Below are 21,732 nucleotides of genomic sequence, written 5' to 3' on the forward strand. Positions count from 1 at the left end.
ATTATTGATATTCTTCAACATCAGAAAATGTTTGCAAGGTGAGTTCCTCAAATGCTGATGGCAGAGATGGAAACTCAAGAGTTGAAATTTGCCAGCAATTGTTTTCACTGTATAGAAGTGAATGTGATTAATTTCTTCATAGCAACATTATTGCTGATGAAACATGGCTCATTATTATTGTATGACCCCCAAATGAAGTGCCAGTCCATGGAATATCATCACAAAGTTTCACCTGTAAAGCATGTAGAATGGAGGGAATTGAGGTTTTAGCAAGAAAACTCACGGTTGCAATTTGTTGAGATGCAGATGGAATTGTTTATGTGGATTTCCTTGAACCTGCTTCCACTCTCAAATCAGAGTGCTATAACACTAAAAAAACAACAACCAGTGATTAAGCAGAGTTCAGAAACACAAAAAGAAAATTTTGCAGCAAGATAGTAGTGTTAGTCTCACACCTAACACAGCCACCCAAAAAACAATTGCAAAATTATATTTCACCGCTATACCCCATCTGCCATACAGCCCAGACTGCACTCCCATGTGACACTTCCTACAATTTAAGGAACACCTTAGTGGGCATCTGTTTGACTCTAGTGAAGCAATGGAATTGACATTAGATTGAAAAGAAAAAGTCTGGAATTATTTCATATTGGTTTTAAGAAGTTTATTGGCAGAAGTTGGCAGAACTATGTAGCAAATGAATATATGATAGCAAACAACTAAAGGTAACAAAGCAGGTAATGAGGGCTCATTTCAAGTAATATTTTCTTATTTCATTTATTAAAATATCCCCATTTAAACTAAAGCTATGGAGGTGGCAGCATTTCCTCATGTACAGTATTTTTCCATTTCTTTGTAGAACAAAGATACACACATTGGATGTGATGTGAAAGAGTCCAGAACTTAGCATTAGCTCATAAGCCAATACCTGAATAATAGTTGCAATGGATGCATTTGTATTTGTGCTGAGTACCAGCCTTTGATTCCCGAACGTATAAAGAGCAAAGTTATACAAATTACAGTATGTGGTTGGAAAAATCATTTGTTTGACCTGAAAGTTTTATTATTATTCCTTCTTATACTACTATAATTTAGGTTTTCCTATGGCTACGTATATGTATTCAACAGTACACAGCTCTTGCACAAGAGCGCTATTAGCAAATCAGAATTAATCCCAAGGTTTTTTTGGGGGGGGGGGAGGGAATGCCATTTACATTGCAAGAAAAGAATAGTTCTTGAAATGTTTGTCCTATCCATCGTTCAGTTTCCTATTCAGAACTGGGGATAACATAAACAGAAGGCTTATAAAATACTTTGGGGATGTGCTGTTTTGAGAATTATAAAACCCCTAGCATCTGCTTCCATAAAATGTTAGTAACCTGTACTCTGCACCTGTTTCCAGCATATCCAGACTGGTTCAGCAGCCAGAGGAAGGCAGACTCACAGCAGGTTAATAATATGGCACTGCTCTGCATTCCAGCTAATAAGATTTAAATATAGGCTAATGACTGCATGTTTTCTCTTTAATCAACACGCAAATCACCCTTTTATTATTATGGTTTATTTTTTTTCCAGTTGAAATTCTAATTGAATTATGCTTCAGCCTGTTAATTGTTGATATAAGCCATATCTCAAATTTCTAGCTCGGCTTATTCTTCATTTCCTCACCCCCAAATCCCAACCTTGCCCTATTCATCCTGTAAGTGATGGGGAAATGGTGATGCTGATAGTTCTCATCTCACTTTAGTTCTAATCACAAGTTAAGACAGTTACATTTTCTCAACTGACTAAATGAAAGGATGTTCAATATACTACAAAAAGGTCACACACTTAGAAGGAATCAATCTTTTATGGGATCTTCTCCTGGCTGATGCCTTCCTTCAGATGTATCAGTACAGCTCCAAGAATTCCCAAGCTTCAGATGAAGATAGTAGCCTTCCATGATAATATGGTATCAGAAACAAACTTGTACATCTCAGAAAGGTCCCTAGAAATAAAATATTCAAGAGACATGATCTACTGAAATACAAAAATATAGTTCTGTTTCTAAAATAAATAAATAAGAATTCTTAGTGTATGCTGTTCCATTTCCCCTGGCTTATATGGTGACATGAATGGGAACACTTATTTAAAATGCTGAGCATCTGCACTTCAAGGGTGTTTGCTGTAGGCAGTACAATATTTCAAAGATAAAAATAGAGACACGCTCGTCAACACTCCAGGATTTTTGTCTTGCTCCTCCTGAGCATTATTGAAAGCTCTCCTCTGCCTTTAAGAGCTTTTCCAGCACTGATTAAGAAACCAATAGAATGCTAATGCTTTTAATCATTTAATTAACTATATACAGTACTTAAAAATGCATGTCCTAAGCTATGTTATCAACAATTCAAGATATATTTTGGTGAATGCAGTATAAAAGTGGCTGCTATTGACCAAATGGTACATTAAAATGTATACACTTGTACTTCCTTTGTGCAGTAGGGCCAAAATATACCCATTTCACCATCCTGAGACTTAAAATTCAGATACTCTGAAGAAGTTTACAGATATACTTCTTCAGATATGATTTAATAATTTTGTCCCACATGCACCAGTCTTGGTCCAGCAAAAGTTATGGCTATTATCTTTAAAAACTCATTGGATTTTCTCAGAAATTAAAGGGCATTCAAGTACCATTAGCAGCTGCTGCTGACAGGCTCATGTGTCGGCTACAATGTGAAGTTTACTCCATGCCTACAAGGCAGGGTGGACAATAAAATGAATCATGAACAAAAGAAGCATGTGTATATCTAGAGGAAAATTATAACCTCTCATGCTTTTATGTTCTTCCTAGATGACATGAAAGCAGACTGGTAAAAGGGATCTGTGTACAGAGCAAGAAAACAAAACTCTCCCTAGTTCATAAAAAAAGTTGGGAGAAATATATTCAGACTTGCAAAATTCTGCTGCTATAGTTTTGCAGTAAAAAAATAATACTGATGTATAAATGCATTGATGTCCTAGCCTGATGTAACCTGAAGGCCTCAGTTAAATCATGAATCAGAGCCTCAAGAAAAATGCTAAATTTCCTCTGGTACCAAATAGACTCCACTAGGTTCTAGGGGTGGACCTAAATGAATAAGACTTTAACTCACATAACATCTTCAACTCCACATTATTGAGACAAAATATGCACTCACTGCTGAAGACAGGTCCTTCAATAATCTATGAGAGCTTTCAACTCCATCCCTACATTCAGAAAAGGCAGGTGGCAGTTCCCCAATATCATAAATTTGGGATATCCCATCAACAATCTGGCCGTGGCATTCAGCAGTTCAAGTAGGAAAGCCATTATACAGGGATGCCGGTAGAGAGCAGCAATTCAAAGTTATTTTCAATTCCACTCCCTAAAGTATCCCTAAAACTCAATCTTATCAACCGGGGTAATGCTTCTGAAAATCACCAGGATCTTTCAGATGACAATACCTACTCTACCACTGCTTTCTAAAGACACTGCTGGTGCTACATTCAAAAGCCAGATAATCACATCCCTGAGAGAGCAACACCTCCTTCAGTACTCAACCAGGTTTTTGAAAAAGGACATGACCAAATCCAATTATTTTCCAGTGTTAATTGCACTGGAGCAAACAATGGTTGAACACTTTTGAGTATATTATGTTGTAACCCAACAGAGCACTAGCAAAGACTACCACTAATTTTGCCAATACAATGCATAGATGTGTCCAAGGACTATGGCCAGATGTATAACAGATTTTGCCCCCTTTTAAATGAAAAATGGAAAAGAAGGAGGAAGGGAGGGAATGCTGGTCTTGTTGAGAAGATAGACATACTATTCAAAAATAGGAAGAACTCAACAGGCACAAACACCTGGTAAATCTTACTACTGCTGTCAGTTTATGGTATCAGGCTTTTCAGGATAACCCTGTCATGTAAAAGATTGAAAAGAACATCCTTGATGGCCCAGTTCCCTCCACAATATGTTCAACAGCCTTGCCATACTGTGTTGAAAGATAACCAACCAACCCTCCCGCCCAAAAAAACACCTGTGTGTAATTTTTTATGAATTGCAACTAAGGCAGCAAACTTGTAACAGACCTTTTTGTACTGGATTTAGTCCTATTTTGTCTTTGCAAGTGTATTGGGAGGAAGTCAAGTACAGCCAGCTGTTGTATACTGAAATAGAAGAATTGACCCAAAGGCTGTATGTTCAAAAGGCCAAGAGAAATAGACAATATTAATCTTGTATTTGAGTTCAGAGGTACAACATAGTTAACTGCTAAGAGGTGTAACCTAGACAAATTGTTATCCCCTAATACAATATAAACCATGAAATATTTTTTATTCCCAAACTGTTTGAAGTGTGAGTTATCCTCTTCGTAAACACTACATCATCAATACTCACTGACAAAAGTAAACTGTTATAGTAGTACTGAAGTAAGTGTTGGAAACTGATTCCTATATTATAGCTCTTTCTCTTTTTTGTGGGTATGTGTATTTGTGGGCATGTATGTGTTAATTCAGCCTATGGAAAATGGCCAAAGAAGCCCAGATTTTTTTGTTTTTAAAATGTATAAGTAAATTCCTTCTATCCTATAGCACCCTTTAAATACATATACAGTTTATAGTACTTAAGGGCAACATTTAATTTGTTTAAAAGAAAAAAGGACACATACACACAAATATACCTATACATCCCTACCCCTATGTCCTGGGTGAAACCCAGAGCATCCATGATTACATAAATAAGATGGCACACAAAGACAAGCTATTGAGATAATGCCATAGGCAGCAGAAGACATGGGAGGAAGATCAAGTAGAGGAAGTGCCATGACAAAACATGACTTTGCATGGTACGCACCATTGACAGATAGCTGAGATGGTAGATACTGGGAAATCCTACCAGTGGCTGGAAAGAGCTGTATAAAGGGATAGTATTGAGGCATTGATAATAGCAGCACAAGAAATTTATAGACTATACCCCCCCCCCCAATCTCCCAATTCCAGATGGGAGAATCTTGTGTAGAACAATAATAGGCTTAAAATTTTGTGGAACTTTCAGATCTACATAGATCCTTGCCAATCAACCAGACATCATAATAGTAGACAAGGACTAAAAGACAGTAGTGGTGATAGATCTAAAAGTGCTAAGTGACAGCAACAACAGGAACAAAGAGTATGAGAAGCTAGAGAAGTACCAGTGCCTGAATTAGAAAGGATGTGGAAAGTAAAGGCCAAACTGGTCCGAATAGTGGCAGGAGCACTCAGGATTGTGACTCTTAAGATGGGAGAATGGCTCCAATAGATCCTAAGAACAATGTCAGAGTTCTTTGTCCAGAAGACAGCAGTGCTAGGAACAGTTAAGATACTGCATAGAATCCTCAAGCTTCCAAGGAAAATACTCAAGACTGAGGAAGACACATCCTGCCCAAAAGGATTTTTTAAATTTTTTATATATAGCATAATCAAGATATGACATCTAACATTTACATTGTCTATGGAGTAAATACCTTTCCAAAAATAATTCTCCCCACTATTAATTTATTTCTGTTTAGGAAGCTGCAAATTCACCCAATTCTGATTAAATAACATTAATGTGTTAGAAGCTACTGCTTTTCTTTCTCTTCAATTTTAATTTTCACACATTATGACAATCTCATTTGAGGTTATAGCTTTTTTCCCTTAAAAAACAAATAAGTGAAGATAATGCATGTTGGAGAGAAAATGGAGAGTGCTACTTTTTATTTTTCTAATAAAACTTGAAACCCTAGGTTGTCCACTGAAGATGAATCATGGGAGAATCCAAAGAGAAAAAGGAAATATCTTTTTACGTCCTTACTTCATACTAAAAACACAATTTTCTTCCACAAGATGTGAAAAGGGCTACCAAATTAAACAGCTATAAATGGGGCTTGAGGATGAAGCTTTAGTGGCTAGTAATTATGATGATTCTGTTCTGGCTTCAGAAAAATATCCCTTTACTAGCTAGACGCCCATGCTTCGCTACGGAACTATGTGATCGGGCGTGATAAGTTGACACTTAAATTCTGAAACTTAATGTAGAATGTGTAACTCCGTAGTATCAGAGTGTGTTAATATAAGGCAACTGGCATTTGGAACAGAGGGGGAGGGGGACTAGAATGTCCCAGCCCGCAGGCCAGATGAGTCACACGCTGGTTACACCCATGCCTGGTTTAGCGAAGGGGTAGCATCAGAGCATGTTAATAAAAGGCAACTGGCAGTTGGAACAGAGTCCCTTTCAGGTGGGGAGTGGGAATAGAACGTCTAGCTCCTTAACATCAGAACGTGTGAATATAATACTGTATATGAAATACTACTGATCTAATGGTCATTTTGAAAAATCCTTTCTTAGCGAGCACCTAGAAGCCAAGAGGAACATACGTGCCAAATTTCAAGTTTGTAGGTTTCATCATTCTGGAGATTTTGTGATGAGTGAGTGATATTTGACTTATCTATATATAGATATATCAGTCATATGGAAAGAATAGCAAGTTATGGTGATTGCTCTCATTTTGAAGCTCATCTTACAGGTTGTAGGGGACAGGTTGTAGGTCTGATAAGTCTTCAGTCTGATCCAGCAGAGCTTTTCATACCTTACTACCACGTAGGAAGAACTTAGTACAATGTTCTTCCCTTTTCTTGGCTTTAGGTGTATCAGCCAAGACACGGGGAAATGGGCTTGGAAGAAAATTGTACAACAAATATAATATAGAAATTCAAGTTCCTGTTGTTATTCATTTGTTTACCAGATCTCTTAGTTGTCTTTTAGTTATTGCTTCCAAAATATCATTCAAAAGAACCACCCCCATTAATAACAGTTTATAAAACATAAATTAAAATATCTCCCCTTTTTACTCCCTAATGACTACATAAATATCATAAATTTTCTTGTAGTGTTTTAATTTTGCATAGATGTAATTCATGTTAAAACAATAACAAATAAAAACCCCACCCCAACCTTTAGCTAATATGCAAAGGCCAACTCTAAAACTTTTCACTCTGTAACTCTATAACTTTTTAATTTATTATTTATTTTCATTTTTCTTTTCCTCATCCTTTTTTTCTTTCTTCTTTTCTTATTCCTGTTAATTTCAGAGGCTTTCATGATGCTTTAATCTGTTGATTCTGAGCAGTTTACAAAACTCAATTTGATAATTAAGGGTAAACACATGTAATATACCTCATCTAAACACAAGCAACAATAATCTCATTCATTCATTCACTTGACACCAACTCTTTGGAAATGTCTTTCTCCTGGATCTCCTAAACAGTTAGGTATTTACAAGTTCATGAAATCCATCCATCCATCCATCCATCCATCCATCCATCCATCCATCATCCAGTGCCACTTTATATTCTAATAACAAACATCAACAATAACACAGATAAACAAAATAAATGAATTAATATGGATCTCAGTGTTTATTAAGCAGTCACCATTACAGAAAGCTAACACCTCTTGAATCATATTGGATGAACTATCTCATAAAGGAGACTAAAAACATTCCCACTCTGACTCTGTCAGATCTGATAGAATAAGCAGAAACAATTGGAGACAAGCATCCCACAAGTAACCTAGTGTTATTCAATATAGGGCTTTCTAAATCATAGCCACTATCTCCAGAGCCTAATGGAATTCAGTGCAGTTACTCTTTTGTTGCATTTAAAACTTCCTATGCCACTACATTCTGAATCATTTGAAGACTGTTTATTTCATCTAGACATTTAGAACCTCTTGTAAAGGGAAAGATCCTTGATAGCATTACTTGGTCAGCCTATAGAAGGGGTCTGCAACCTTAAACACTCAAAGAGCCATTTGGACCCATTTCCCACAGAAAAGAAAACACTGGGAGCCACAAAACCTGGGTGGGTGTGGCCAACTCAATGTCACTCACTTCCACCAGTCATATGACCCCCCTAGTCATGCCTATCAAGCAAGTCATTAGGGCAGAGAACCGGTTGTTAAAAAACACTGGAAACCACAAAATCCTTTTGACATCTCTCTCCCTCCCTCCCTCCCTCCTCTCTCCCCCTCTCTCTCTGTGTCTCTCTCTCTCTCCCTGTCTCTCTTTATTTTCCCCAGGTGAGGAGTGACTGGGGGAGAGGGCGAGGAGGGAGGCAGCCAGTGGTGGGATCACCCATCAGGGAGCCACAGCAGAGGGCCCAAAGAGCCGCATGCGGCTTCGGAGCCACAGGTTGCTGACACCCGGTCTATAGCATAGATATAAATTGCTGGTGATCTCCTATCCTATGTTGATACATTACTTTACCCAGTGACTTCATGTAGTCTTTGAATAGGAACAGGGAATGGGTAGAGCCTTGAGATACTCCACAAAACAGAAGCTTAGGGCAAGACTCCTGTCCCCCTCCATGCTGACTAGAAGAAGCTTAAAGGAAGTGTTTGGTAGTGTACTATTTGGCTTTTTTTTCTCGCTAATTCTGCATCCAAGATATTCACATCCATGCTGTACATTAAGTGATTTGTTTCTTGCAGTGAGCGTATACTTATATTTGATATTACAGTATTGGCATATTTTAATACTTGTGATGTTTCTTTGTATCAAGATTCAGTACTGTTCTAGATGCTCAGTTATTTTTTTGTTGATTGTTTCAATCCATTTTTTTAAAAAAAATAGTTAGAGGTCTTTGTTCTTTCTAAGGAGAAAGCAGATGAGAGGGTGCCTGGTTTGGGAATGAAAAAAATTCAATACTTATCCTGGTTCCCTCTACTGCTGACTGTCCCTGGTTTCCCTCTACAATCTGGGCTACTTCTACCTTTGCAGTTCTTCCAATTCTACTTATGAAAATAATTTGTTTCATATTATAAATTAATATTCATCTGCTAGCCCATATTCTACTGTTCCTGATTCTGGATGGTCTTCCTTCCTGAACTGGTGCATTCTTTTCAGATATCTTCTTCTTGCTAGACTTGATTTGAAATAACCAGATTTTTTGTTTTCAGCTATGTATATTTGCAGCAGATAAACAACTTTTTCTCGCCAGTAATCCTGCAGCTGTTAGCCCTGGTTGCTCATCCAACAGTCCAGAGTCTTGAAGAAGTCCTATCCATTTATTAACAAATGTCCAAGAACTCCAATGCCTAACTTGGTCCATGCTAATCTGGATGGTGACAATCCAGTATAGTTTTCCATAAATTATATCTCACCATTATGGTTATGGCAGAGGCACTCTTTGTCTGTCTCCTTTGATGAGACCTCTACAGTATGGTTAACCTATTATTACTGTCAGATGTAAATGCCTTATTCCCTAATGTGTAAATAATGTATATATGGGATATCAGGGGTTAACTTATTCTTTGACTCTTAATGTATTCATAATTCACCACTCCCACTCTTGGCTCCACCCTTTGTATATATAAGGAGCCACCTTCACCATTTTCTTTGCTTCTATCTGTGAATATTCAGTGAATATAGAATGCCTATTATAATTAAAGAGAAATATATTTAAACCTCTAACTCTCATTATTATTATTGAGTCTGATCCTAAAAATATTGCAATAAGCTGGTAGCAGAGGATGGTTAATTGACTCAATAAATACCTAAAAATGTCTAAGAAAGATAGGCCCAACACCAGGGCCTACAGCAAAGAAATAGAAACTGAACAAGAAATAATCAACGAATCCACAAACGCGATTTCGAGAGAATCCGAAGAATACACCACTGAAGAAGAAGAATTAATAAATGAAAATGATGGCCAGGAGGAAATCGAAATAGAAAATAACGAACTCAGGTCAGAGATATTGAAGTTATTAAAAAGCCAGAAGAATGATGAAAGCCTCATCGCGAACCTCCAAGAAATGCTGAAGAACAGCGGAGCAGCGAGAGAGAAAAACATCGCTAAAGAGAAACCCAAAGACCAAAAAACTGTGAGTGATATGACTACAGAGAAAGTCGTTATGAAAAAGAAAAAATGTGATCCCGCGCGAAATTTTGAATGGCAGCCATCTTGGTTTCAACAAGCCTCCAAAGTGAGCGAAGCAGAGCCAATCAAAATGCTCAGTTCAAAATTTCTGGCGCGAAAAACGTTATCAGACAACGAAAGTGAAAAGGAGGATTCAAACTCTTCGGAAGAGCCAGAATCAGAAAATGAAGACGACTTAACGAAATCCCAAGTAAAGTCAGCAATGAAGACGCTTTTTGCTGCATTTGGGCCAAAATTAAAAATTTCCAAAGCGCCAACGAAGAAGCAAGCGAACAAGCCGATACTTCAAGACCTGCACGCTCCCATCCTGACTTCGAGAGCGACGACCCCCGAGCCCAGAGAGCCATGTCGATTCCGCCCTACACCGCAGACCGAAGCAAGTGCCAACGCACCCAAAAGAAAGAGAAGAACAGTCGCCGCCATCAGAACTCCTAAGACCGAGCCAGAGACCGACTCGTCTGAAGAGGAGCGGAGCGAGAGAGCTACAATGGAGAGAACCTTCCACGACGACGTCAAAGAAGAAATGAACAACGCGCATGTGCGAAACTACGTAGACGGTCCGGAAAGACTTGAACTGGCCAGAGAACCGCGCAGACTCGTTGCGAGCATCCCCATGCCGTTTTGCAATTTCCTACACTTGCGAGACCACGGACTACCTCAGGTTGTAAGTAATGGACAAAATAATGTGGGTAACTTACCCAGTGACTTCCCAAAACTTAGGGTTGATGGCATTAATTTACAAGAATGGTATCAACAGCTCCAGGTTGTCTTTATGAAAGAAAATTTACTATTTTTTATCACTAGTCCCCCAAGAAGACCTTGGACTTTAAAAATAGATTGTTTACACCATAAGGCATTTTTCTTAATAATATCTAGCGTGTCTCCTGCAATGTATCATAGCATCAAACCAAATCTAACTGTTTCAGAAATAATTCAATGCATGTTTAATTTGTTTCACAGCGATAGTGTAGCTACCACCACAAGAATGTCTAAGGACTTCTTTTCTTCCAGAGTAAAACCAGGGGTTTCCATAAGTGAGCATTTAATATCTTTAAACAAAATAAGAGCTGAGCTGCATTTGAGGGGGGAAGTGATTTCAGATCAAACAATGAAAAGTGTTATTATCAACTCACTTGATTCATCATGGGATAGTTTTATGTCACACTTAGACACCATCAATCTAGGATATTTATCAATAGAAAGTCTGTCTAACAAATTGATAGCAGAAGACAATTCAAGAAAAAATCGTTATAGCAATCACACAGAACACAAATCTTTTAGGAAGGTAGCTTTCCAAGAAAAATATAATGAAACTTTTAAATGCCACAATTGTGGGTCCAGGGAACACAATAGAAGAGATTGTCCCAAAATTTCAAAGGAAAGACATAGGTCAGAATATAGGAATAAATACAATTATAGACAGTCTTCCACAGATAGACATAAATATAGAAGCCCACCAAATTACAGAGAAAGTAGAGGGGGCAGAGAAAATTCAAAAGAGAGAAAATCTGGTTCACTGAATGGACTAAATAAACAAGACAGCACTAAAACGCAACAAAATGAGAACAATAATTGGCTTATTGATTCTGGGGCAACTAATCACACCACTAATAACAAAAATATATTGTCTTCATTTACAGAAGATAAGTTTGTAATAAAGGTAGCTAATCAAGAAAAAGTTCAAGTATTTGGCAGAGGGAATGTGACCTTGCCTGGTCTAGGAAAAATAGAGGGGGTATTGTTAATACCAGAAATACCTCATAACATACTAAGTGCCATAAAACTAAGCAGAGATTCTGACATCAATATAGTTTTCTCAAAGGGAAAAGCAACTTTAGAGAAGAATAAAACAAATGTAGGCACTGTGATAATTAAAGGAGGCCTACCCTATCTGATAACAAAAGAAAGATGGTTACATAACATTGATTCAAATATGGAAGATTGTATTGAGGCAGATGATGAAAATATTAGTAACAGTGACAATGATGAATGTAAAATATCTCATGATCACACAGATACACACAATGAGAAGAAACCAAAAATAGGTAAACCAATTCATGACGAGTGTGCTCATATCTTACATAGGAAGTTAGGACATGCAAGTTTTCCTGTAGTACAAAAAATGACTGAACACGCAGAAGGTGTCAAAATAAAAAATTGTGAAAATTATTTGGAATGCTCAGTATGTAAATCTACTAAACTAAAAACTAGTCCCAGGCCAAAAAAATCCACCAGATCAACTAACAAAATTTTTGACTTAGTACACATGGACTTAGTTGGCCCATTAACTCCATCAATCACTTATAGAAAACGTTACTTCCTAACAATAGTAGACGATTACAGTCGCTATGGTTTTGTTTACACATTAAAACACAAGGATGAAACCTTTCAAAAATTTAAGGAATTTTACAAACGCATAGAAACACAACATAATATCAGAATAAAACAAATTATGACAGATAGGGGATGTGAATTCATGTCTAAAGAATTCTCCCAATGGTTAAAGGATAGAGGAATGCTACATTACACGTCTAGTCCATTTTCTGCGTTCCAGAACGGGATTGCAGAGAGAAAGAATTCCACATTACAAACCATGATTAGGTGCACATTAGAGGATGCTGGTTTAGGCAAACAATTTTGGTCAGAAGCCCTACATTATTCAAATTACACTCAAAATAGAACCTGGTCCAGTATTGTGAATAAGACACCATATGAGGTGATGTATAATAGGAAACCAAAATTAGCACACATGCACATATTTGGGGTCACTGCAGACGTACACATACCTAAACAGTTGAGAAGAAAGGGAGAAAACGTATCCAGAAGACTAAGATTTATGGGATATGAAACTGGCACCAAAGGGTACAGATTCATTGATAATAATAATAAATTTATAGTTTCCAGAACAGCTGTGTTCCATGAACAGGCCAACTGGTCTAAATTACATCTTAATGAAATATTTCCAAATAAATGCAAAGATACCAAATCTCGTGAGGAAAGGACAATAGAAAATCAAAATGTCAACAAAAATAAAAACAAAACCAAAACATGGACAAATAGTCAACACAAAATAAAGACAGACACATTAACAAAAAAGGAAGCAAGATATTTGCATGACTACCATAGCAAACCAGAAAGAGCTATTAGGAACAACAGAAATCAAATACCAAATAAATACAGAGATTACATAATGCATATGGATGGTGAACAAATAACACCTAATACATATGAGGAAGTATTAAAACTCCCTCGTGAAGAAAAGGAAAAATGGGAACTAGCTATGAAAAAAGAGATGGAAAGTTTGCAAGGATTAAATGTATTCACACCTGCGATTGCACCTAAAGATAAAACAATTATTGGTACCAGGTGGATTTATAAAATTAAGAACCTAGAAGGAGGCAATACCTTATACAAAGCTAGATTGGTTGCACAAGGTTATGCACAAAAATATCCGGAGGACTATACTGACACGTACTCCCCCACAGTAAGAACAGAGAGTGTTAAAACAGCTCTAGTAGTAGCATCCGCACTCAATCTTGATGTATTTCAATATGACATACAGACTGCGTACCTACACGCAAAACTAGATAAGGAAATATATGTAAGAGCACCTCACAGTCAATACACTAATAAAAATGAAATTTGGCTATTGAACAAGAGTTTATACGGATTAAAGCAATCTGGCAAAAGATGGTACGATTGCTTGGTAAAAGTACTTAAGACCATGGATTTCAACGCTACCACTGCTGATAACTGTTTCTTTGTCAAAAAGAGTGATGATCACATTGAATTTGTATTGATTTATGTAGATGATATTTTATATATAGGAAAACACAAAGAGAGAAGAGAAATCTTTGTAAACAAGCTAAATGAACATTTCTCGTTGAAATCTCTAGGTAAAGTAAACAAATACCTTGGTGTACAAATTAACAAAACTAGAAGGGGATTCAAACTTACTCAGAAAGATAAGATTATTGAACTTCTAAACAAATGCAATTTAAACAATGCCAAACCCTGTGACACTCCTATGCAAACTGATTTCCTTAGAAATACTGATGAATCTTCCCCTGAATTCAAGGATAATACATTTTATAGATCAGTCATAGGTTCACTTCTTTATATATCTAATTGGACCAGGCCAGATATTGCATTACCACTCAATTTATTATCAAGGCACGTTAGCAAACCAACAGTGTATCACTGGGAAGCTGTCAAAAGAATTTTAAGATATCTGAAAAGTACATTAGACTTTTGCCTAGTATTAGAACCTAGTGATAATAAAGAACCAAAACTTACATGTTACGCAGATGCGGATTGGGCTGGAGATATATCATGCAGAAAAAGTACTTCTGGTTATATTTTTCTGTTAAATGACTGTCCAGTTTACTGGTACACTGGTAAACAAGAACTGGTAGCCACTTCAACCACAGAAGCGGAATATGTTTGTTTATCCAAAGCTGCAAATAACCTTGTATGGTTTAATGATTTAATTTCAGATGTTTGGAAAAAACCTGCTTTGCCTTTTGTTATGCATGAAGACAATAAAGCGGCCATTGAAATATCTAGATCCGATGCCATTGGACAAAGATCCAGGCATATAGATATAAAATTTAAGCATGTGAGACAATTGTCTCAAGATGGATTTATCAAAGCAGTGCATTGTGATACCTCTGAACAATTAGCTGACATATTGACGAAGCCTTTACCTTCTAAACAGCACAAATACTTAACTTCCAAATTGTATGTCTTATATTGTCCTGAATCTGAATGTAATTGGTGTTGTATAGCGAACCGGCATTTAGAGGGGGATTTGTCAGATGTAAATGCCTTATTCCCTAATGTGTAAATAATGTATATATGGGATATCAGGGGTTAACTTATTCTTTGACTCTTAATGTATTCATAATTCACCACTCCCACTCTTGGCTCCACCCTTTGTATATATAAGGAGCCACCTTCACCATTTTCTTTGCTTCTATCTGTGAATATTCAGTGAATATAGAATGCCTATTATAATTAAAGAGAAATATATTTAAACCTCTAACTCTCATTATTATTATTGAGTCTGATCCTAAAAATATTGCAACAATTACCATTTTAATATGTAAACCATCTGATTCCCAGTGATGTTCTGGATGATTTACAAATTATTAAAAACATTTAAAAACAAGAACAAGATAAAACACTGGAAGTTTTTAAGAAGATGTTGGATAACCATTTGTCTGAAGTGGTGTAGGGTTTCCTGCCTAAGCAGGGGGTTGGACTAGAAGACCTCCAAGGTCCCTTCCAACTCTGTTATTCTATTCTATTCTATTCTATTCTATTCTATTCTATTCTATTCTATTCTATTCTATTCTATTCTATTCTATTCTATTCTAAAAACACAAAAGCAGCACAAGAAGAAAAAAAAAGGTGACAACAAACGAACAAACACAGAGGGGAACAAGTAAAAGGAAAAAGAGGGGCATCAATTATCTTCACCAGAAGTCTACATGAAGCCTACATACTTCAGGGCGCTTTGAGATACTAGTAGGATGGAGGTTGTTCAAATCCCAATTGAAATTTCATTTTGGAGGGCAGGGATCACTGCAGAGAAAGAATTCTGCCAGAGTCTCAATAGACGATACGTTCTAATTCAGCGATCACCAACTGGTGTTCCGTGGACCACTGGTGGTCCATGAGAAAATTTTGGTGGTTCGCAGAAAAATTATTTGCATTTTTATATTGCACTAAATCAGGGCTCCTCAAACTATGGACCCTGGGACGGATATGTGCAATGAATATTTGTGTTGCTGCAAAGAGTCTCCCTCTTCGGGGTCTTTTTGTGTGAGTCGGAGGGGGGCAGAAATTCCAACTTGGGGTCTGCTTCATCCTTCTGGTTCAGGGCTTTGGGCAAAGGCTGGAGGGAAGTGCTGCTGGTGGCAAATTGCTGGAGGGCCTTGTTCCAGTGGGACTGCATCATGACCTGGAACTGGCTGACCATCTCAGCATCCAGATTCTGGTTCCTGGCCTTGCACTCCTGCAGGTCATCCCTCTGCTTGGAAAGTCTATGTTCATAGGGCTCAGTGAGGTGCTTCTGCTGAACCTCCTTCTTGATCAGATCCAACTTGAACTGAACTGTTTTGCCAACTCTTTCTTGTTGTGGCTGCTTAGCTCCAACAACTGCTTCCTGTTGGGGTCCTAAGGAGCCTGGACGGGGAGGCAAGGAGTGGCTGGGCAGGGAGGGGCGAGTAGAGGCTGGCAAGGAGCCCTTCGATGTGAATGACATCAAGTAGGCCACACCCACCCAGTCACATGACCACCTAGCCACACCCATCCAGCCAGTCATTAGGCAGATCATATTAGCGGTCCACGGGATTTAAAATTATGAATTTAGTGGTCCCCAAGGTCCGAAATATTGGGGACCCCAGTTCTAATTGATAGAACCTGGAGTTCACCAACCCTGCCAAACTGACCTAGCTAGATTATAGAGGAAGCAGGTGATCCCTCAAGAAACCAGGAGTGACCTTCAACTAAGTATTCTGTAATACAGCAATGTTAATATTGGCAAAGATTAGCAAGCAGTATAGACTGCTGGGCTAATGTAAACAAAGTTGATATGGTATCTGACCTCTACTTTTCAATTTTCAGAGTTAGCTTCTTATGCAAATTGGACTTTTGTTTTATCTTCATATTCTCAAGGTATTTAAAAATATACACTTGGAATTTCTTTAGATGGCATTTTCAATGTTAAAGAGAATGTGAATATGTTCCCAAATAAAATCTCACTGAGCAGCCAACCTCCACAGCTTGCTAAATGTGTTTCACTGGTTAATTATATATAAGAAGGCAAAGGTGGAACTGAATATCAGTCTTAGCACATAAATTTAAGCCACAGATTTCATGCAAAACAAGTTCAATTGTAATTTGCTTAATATATTCTGATCAGAGAATTCAATTTCTAGAATTTAGATTTTTAAAGTGAAAGGCAAATATATTTAAAATGTAAAAATAATGCTGTATTTGTCCTCAGCAGCACATATCCGAATTTGATGCAACAGCATTTGGTCCAAGTAGAGAAAAGAAGTATCACAGAGATAAATGAAAGAAAAAGAAACAGAAAAGCAACCGCAGTAAAACGCCTAACAATATCTTACTTCTATCTTTGTGAATGTCAGTTCCTATTGTTCTCCCACACGGTATTTTTTTTAAAAAAGAAGGTTCAAATCAGTTTATATTCTTCATTTATTCATGTGACTCAAAGACGTTGAACTCATCAAAGAGAAGCCTAAATCTGGTCTAGGAAGAATTTTCTCCATATGGTTGAATGGATCAGCCACATTTATTTACTAAAAGCTACATTGGTATGATTGTTCCCCACACCACCTCTAGCCCCCAGGATATTTCCTTTCTTTCCACTGTTATTTTTTTTTTCCTGGACGGATGGAGCCTCTAGACACAGTGATGTAACTAAAGATGATGCTAGAGGCCGATACATTACTGCTGTAAAATGCTGCTTCATTTATCAATCTCTTTTTCTTTAAAAAAAAAATTCCTTAAAATATAAAATTGGGAGAAGGGAGTCTGGCAGACAATTTGTGAGAACCAATTATGCATGCTTTTTAATGGTTGTTAACTGCCAGGAATTCTTGCAGATTATGGCTGTGTGCAGATCAAACAAACAAACAATTTTCATTGCATATCCTGTTTAGACTATGGGCTTAATGGTCTTGTTTTAGCAAAGAGGGTAGAGACAGCTGCATGTATTAATTTGCTTATGAAATGCACAATTAGCATTTTTCTTCTAGCTACACTGTCATTTCATTCTCGGCTGCAGCAAATGGAATGTTAATTTGGCCCTCTCCAAATGTTTTCAGAGTTTTGTTCCCCAAATTCACTGTTAGCATTCTGAGATTTTCAGTGGTGGTGGTTTGTAGTCCCAACCCTTGCAGTTTGGCCTAGTGGTTAAGGCATCTGGCTAGAAACCAAGAGATTATGAGTTGTATGTAGTTCATTTTAGGCACAAAGCCAGTTGAGTGACCTTGTGCCAGACACTGTCTCTTAACCCTAAGAAGGAGGCAATACCAAGCCACTTCTAAAAGACCTTGCCTAAAAACCTGCAGGGACTTGCCCAAGTAATCCATTAGGAATCAACACTGACTCAAAGACACAAAAAGGAAAAAAAAAAAAGTCTTGACCCATTCAGGGGATGGCAGGTTGGGGGAGGCTGTAGTAGTAGTAGTAGTAGTAGTAGTAGTAGTAGTAGTAGTAATAATAATAATAATAATAATAATAATAATAATAATAATAATAATAATAATAATAATAGAGCAATACCCAAAGGGCTACCCCGCTATTTAGAAATTCTAAATTTACCGGACTTGAATATTTTGACTCTACAAAAAACCACCTTACTCGGAACAGCTTACATCCTCCGATGATACCTTAACAGTTCCTAGGTCCTTGGTTAGGATTCGAGCTGCTGAGCTATTAACCAGCCTCAAAGGCTGTGAATCTCACTACAGATTAAATAATAATAATAATAATAATAATGATAATGATAATGATAATAATAATAATAATAATAATAATAATAATAATAATAATAATAATAATAATAATACCATTGATCATATACTGAGTGGTTTCAAGACAATAGCTCCGACTGACTACAAACAACGTCATAACACAGTCGCTCAGATGATCCACTGGAACTTGTGTCACAACTACCATCTGCCTTTAGCAAAGAACTGATGGGATCATAAGCCTGAAAAAGTGGTCGAAAATGAGCATGCAAAACTATTGTGGGACTTCTGAATACAGACTGATAAAATTTTGGAACACAATACCCCGGATATCACGATTGTGGAGAAGAAAAAAGTGTGGATCGTCGACATTGCCATACCTGGTGACAGCAGAATCGACGAGAAACAACTTGAAAAAGTCACCAGATATCAGGACTTGAGAATCGAACTGCAAAGACTCTGGCATAAACCAGTGCAGGTGGTTCCAGTGATACTCGGCACACTGGGTGCTATGCCTAAAGACCTAGGCAAGCACTTAAAAACAATTGGCGCTGACAAGATCACAATTGGTCAGCTGCAGAAGGCCACCTTACTGGGATCTGCTCACATAATCCGCCGATACATCACGCAGTCCTAAACATTTGGGAAGTGTTCAACTAGTGATTTGGGATACGAAATCCAGCTTGGTCATCTCTTTTGCTGTGTATACTGTCATAATAATAATAATAATAATAATAATAATAATAATAATAATAATAACAACAACAACAACAACAACAACAACAACAACAACAAGAAGAACAAGAACAAGAACAAGAACAAGAACAAGAACAAGAACAAGAACAAGAACTTTATTGTCATTGTACGTGTATACACAATATACTATACAACGAAATTCACTTAACACCCAAAGACCAAGTCCAACACACATAACAATCCCCAAACACGCTCCCACCCATCACAAATTCCCCACCCCTAAACCATCCAAACATCCACACAACAGACCAAGTAATGCTGTCCAACAGCTCACTGATGGTGGCCCTTTAGTAATGTATTGGAATGGAGAGACCAAAGCATGGGCCATGGATCATTTGGTGACTTTGGGCCAGTCAGGTCAGCCAGTACCTTAACATGATTCTTATGAGAATGAAAGGAGGGGAACAACCTAATATATGCCATATTAAGCTCTTTTAAAGAAAGGTTGAATATGGCTGTACTGTATTAAATATTAAATATTATTTTGGGGCTGCAAAACTCAGGAACACATTAAATGGCAGAAAGAGCTACAGAATATTCTAACTGTAATAATGGTCATTTGGATTTTTGCTGCTTGTATTTGGTAGGCTTATTAAATACATGAATATGCTGTCTTTTTAAAAATATTGTTTGCATATAAACGAATGCAACTTTCAAAAATAGAGTTCAATCAGAGCTGTAAGGAACCTTGGAGGTCTTCTAGTCCAACCCCCTGCTCAAGCAGGAGACCCTATACCTCCAGTGATGAAGCACCTACAGTACAACTTCTGAAGGCAAGCTGTTCCACTAGTTAATTGTGCTCACTGTTAGGAAGTTTCTCCTTAATTCCAGGTTGCGCCTCTTCTTGATTAGTTTCCATCCACTGTTTCTTGTCTTGCCTTCTGGGGCTTTAGAAAATAAATTGACCCCCTCTTCTTTGTGGCAGCCTCTCAAATATTGGAATAATACTTCTTTTCTCTAGACTGAATCTGGAATACAGTTTCCAAGTAATGACTAATTTAAACTGGTTTAAATATTGATTGTATAGGCTTGTTCTGGCCACATTTCTCTGATTGTGTTTATTGAAATCAGCATATCCTTATATTATGATATTTAAGTGAGCTGCATGGGGGGAGCTGAATTTTCAAGCCAGATCATGCAGCATAACAGCAACAGAGGGAAATGTTTCTATCCTACAACCTGCTTGCTTCTTGGGAAGGTGGGAAAACTCTGTCCAGTATCTGGTACTTCTTGTTGGCATTAAAACCATTGGAAGACTTAAAATGAAGAAAGATAACTATAGTATCATGGAAATTCTTTGAGTAACAAATAATATCAAAAGCACTTTAAAGCTAATGCTCAGAACTGTAGACATTAACACAGGATGCCAGGTTCTGTCTGAACAGCTGCCACGATGGACAGATCCCTATGGAGTTCTGAGGACATTCCAAGTTCCTGTGGTTTTAGTCCTTGTCACTTCATGACATTGAAGTGCATCATGACATTGGTTTTTATCATAAACATAGATCAGGCAGTTGCTCCATTCTCGGTGTGCTTCCTGAAATTGCCTTTTTGCATTTCAGATAATCTGAACAAAACCAAACTCCCATCTCCTGCAATTCTACAAGACAGCTCTTTGTCTGAGAAACAAGCATCTATTTTTTCATTGTAACCCCAATTGAATCAGAAGGCTAATAAGTTCCAATCTTCATACCAGTAAGACTGAGGGCAAATGAGATAATAATAATCATAATAATCATAATAATAATTTAATAATCATTTTCCTGGTAATGATTTTACTTGGGAAATTTCTGGCTACTTTACGGCTGAAGGTTTTTTTTTAATTCTGCAAACTATCCTGATCCTTATGTATCCTGAACTACTTGGAACATTGTTCTTTTCAGACTCAGTTCTTCTCTGAATGCATTTAGGTATGAATATTAATCTGGGCACTGTGAATAACTTTGGTTCACTTAGATAAATGCAATTAAATCAAAATCTCCTTTCAAATATTAAATCTTCATATTGAGTTGTTCCTTTTAATGGCCTCTGGGTTCTAACTAATTTTTGAGTTGGCCTTCAAAGTAGCATAATGAAGCTAGAGGGCTGGACTAACTCAACTTTTGCTTTGGGAACAAGTATGTGCTTAAAGTTCTTATGCTATTCAAAATTCCTCTCCCTATTTTATTTGAAATCTAGATGGGTTAAGCTTTCCCACGTGTCTTCTGCTGACATTTACCCTAGCAGTTGCCTTCCTTTGTCTACAGCACAAGTAGTCAATCACATGGAGAACCTAATTAGACAGTAAGGAAACCCAGGTGTCCTACTTCTTTCTACATAGTATAACATCTGTAGCTCCTTCACGAGTACTTTACATTGACTGATTAACAATGGCAGTAATGTACAGGCATCAAGAGAGATCAGTTTCTCCTTGCCTGACACTCAGAATGCAACTATCAAGTTAGCCCACTCTGCTCACAGCATGACACCACTAGCCTGAATACCTCATCAAAGTTCACTATCTTTAGTCTTG

At 37.4% G+C, this 21,732-nt stretch overlaps 1 long non-coding RNA gene across 1 annotated transcript in view; it reads right to left on the bottom strand.

Annotated features, from left to right (window-relative positions):
* Positions 1-649: 649 nt before the first annotated feature.
* The window catches only part of LOC117662270 (uncharacterized), a 57,429-nt gene continuing 36,346 nt past the window's right edge, over positions 650-21,732 (bottom strand). The window contains exon 3 of the long non-coding RNA XR_015734404.1: positions 650-1,987. This is a non-coding gene — a long non-coding RNA (uncharacterized LOC117662270). The remainder of the gene's footprint in view (positions 1,988-21,732) is intronic.

The sequence above is a fragment of the Pantherophis guttatus genome, chromosome 5, assembly GCF_059756535.1.
Source record: "Pantherophis guttatus breed Tessera chromosome 5, ASM5975653v1, whole genome shotgun sequence".
In the NCBI taxonomy this organism is placed as follows: domain Eukaryota; kingdom Metazoa; phylum Chordata; class Lepidosauria; order Squamata; family Colubridae; genus Pantherophis; species Pantherophis guttatus.